Genomic DNA, 2,738 nt, shown 5'->3' on the forward strand with positions numbered 1-2,738 from the left:
AGAGATCATAGACTTCTGTAAACTCATTATGAGTCAAGCACTTAGGTGGCTGCCAAAGCCTTTGAACCTTCGATTGTATTAGAAGGGATTGCCAGAGAAGGTTGCCTCATCCTCCCAACCCAGTCCCACTGTGTGCTGCCCATACGCTGAGTAAGGAGTTGGGTTCTATCAAAAGTAACAAAAGCAAGCCCACGGTACAGTCACCAGAGAGTCAAGAGGGGCATCTTTGTGCTTTAAGTCAAATAGAAAGAGGCCTTGGGACAAAGCAGCCATCAAGTACTTGCAGGGTTGTCACGGGAGTGAGAGATTAGACCTGTTTCAACTGGCTGCAAAGGAAATAGCTATAATAATTAGAGGAGGCATGATAAGACAGATTTAGGTTTAAAATAAAAACTTTTGTAACTCTTAAGTCACCCTTTGTATAGCCAAGCTTTACAAAGTTCCTCATTGCTGTATGCCATCGAGACAAGGCGGGTTGGGATCTTAAGGGGGGAGCGCATTTGGACAGAAGAATGCATGCATCCTCAAAACCCTCCTGTGTGAGTAACGGTGCATGGTAATGGTGTGGATGGACGTGGTGATGCATGTCTGTAATCCTAGTACTTAGGAGGCTGAGAAAGGAAGATCGCAGGTTCAAGGCAGCCTCCGCAACTTAGCAAGACCCTGTTTCAAAATAAAAAATAAAATGGGGCCAAGGTAGCCCTATTTTAGGCAGAATGCCCAGAGATAGAATAGCTCAGAGGTAGAATGCCCCTGGGTTCAATCCCCAGCACCAAAAATGAAAACAAAAACAAAATAAAAAACAACTGTGTAAGAAATGAAGATTATGTCTTGTGATCCAACTTCTCACAGAAGCCAAGTCTTGTGTCCCCACGTTCATCAAATCAAATGCTGTAGACCTATATTGAGTCTCATTTAATAACTGAGTAGTTTCCAACTACTTTTTTATTGCCCTAGGAGTAAGGAGAATTAGAACCTTGTGACCACTAATTTTCAATATTTTTTTCCAAAACATAGACTATTCCTTTTCTTGACAATATAGGCGTATAGCTCTCAAAATTGTCTTCACGGTTGCCAATAAGAAAATCATTCTCAATGTCCTATTCGAGAATTCTACCAGTGACCCAAACTCTGCCTAATAATTGCAGTAAAGAAGCATTCTTACAGTATTCAAAAAATTGAGGTGGCCTGTGTTGATGAAGGTTATAAGCCCCTGTCAGCTCCGTGCCTTAAATTGCATGTCAATATTGCACAGGAGGTACTGTTGTTGCAAGGGAGGAAGTGAAACAAAGCGCTCACACAGCTAATAAGTGGTTTAGATTTGAATCCAGATGGCAGCTAAAAGGTTGGCACAATTAGCCACTAGCATTTGACACTGTCAAATCTTTCCTGGGTGACAATTTCAAAGTAAGGCACTAAACCTAAATTTAAGAGATCCTTTACCATAGAGTACAGTCTGAGCACCTGGCCATGCCTTTCCTTTGTTGTAAAAAGGTAACTGATATTCTTTTAATTTCTCATTGGTGCATTATAATTATATATTTATTGTGATATAGTTGCACATGAACGTAGCATAAGTTGGCCTGTTTCAAATCCCTGTACTTCCCCCTTCCTTTTCATCCATCTTCCTTTAATCCCTTTCCTCTACTGGTTTCTCTTCCAGTTTTTTGTTTTGTTTTGTTTTTGCAGTACTGGGGATGGAGCCCAGGGGTATTCTATCTCCAAGCCACACCCATAGCCCAATTTTTTATCCTTTATTTTGAATCAGGGTCTCACTGAGTTGCAAAGGTCCTTACAAAGTAGTAGATGAGGTTGTTCACAAACCGCGATGCTCCTGTCTCTACCTCCCAAATGCTGGGATTACAAGCTTGCGCCAGCACACCGGCTCTCTTCTAGTTTTATCAGGTCTCCTTTCTTTCTTCTTTTCTCTCTAGCTTTAACTTAAGAGAAAAACCACACAACCCTTGACTTTCTGGGTCTGGTTTATCTCAGCTTGCTGTTCTTAATCTATAACATAGATGACATTCTCCACGAAGATAGACTTACCCAACTATCTGTAGTTTAGGGAATTTTATCCAGATATGGTAGTTGGAGTATATTACAGTTTGGATCTAGAGAGTTCCCAAAGACATGGTTCCCAGCCTGTGGTACTAAGGGGAGGCTGTGAGAGTATAGAGCAAGGAGGTTAGGTCTCTGAGGGTGTGCCTATGAAGGAAACATTGGAACCCTGGCGCTCTCTCTCCTCTCTCCTCTCTCCTCTCTCCTCTCCTCTCTCTTCTCTCCTCTCTCCTCTCTCCCCTCTCCACTCTCCACTCTCCCCTCTCCCCTCTCTCTTCTCCCATCCTCCTCCTCCTCCTCCTCCTCCTCCTCCTCCTCCTCCTCCTCCTCCTCCTTCTTCCTCTCTCCTCTCTCCTCTCTCCTCTCCTCTCTCCTCTCTCCTCTCTTCTCTCTCCCCTCTCCACTCTCCCCTCTCCCCTCTCCCCTCTCTCCTCCTCCTCCTCCTCCTCCTCCTCCTCCTTCTCCTCCTCCTTCTTCTTCTTCTTCTTCTTCTTCTTCTTCTTCTTCTTCTTCTTCTTCTTTTTCTTTCTCTCTCTCTCTCTCTCTCTCTCTCTCTCTCTCTCTCTCTCTCTCTCTCTCTCTCTCTCTCATTACTGGCCATGTCAAGATGAACAGACTTCATCTGCTACAGATTTCCTCTAAGAGATACCATGCCCCACACAGCCCCAAAAGGATGGGGC

Source organism: Muscardinus avellanarius (genome assembly GCF_963383645.1).
Source record: "Muscardinus avellanarius genome assembly, chromosome: 19".
Taxonomy (NCBI): domain Eukaryota; kingdom Metazoa; phylum Chordata; class Mammalia; order Rodentia; family Gliridae; genus Muscardinus; species Muscardinus avellanarius.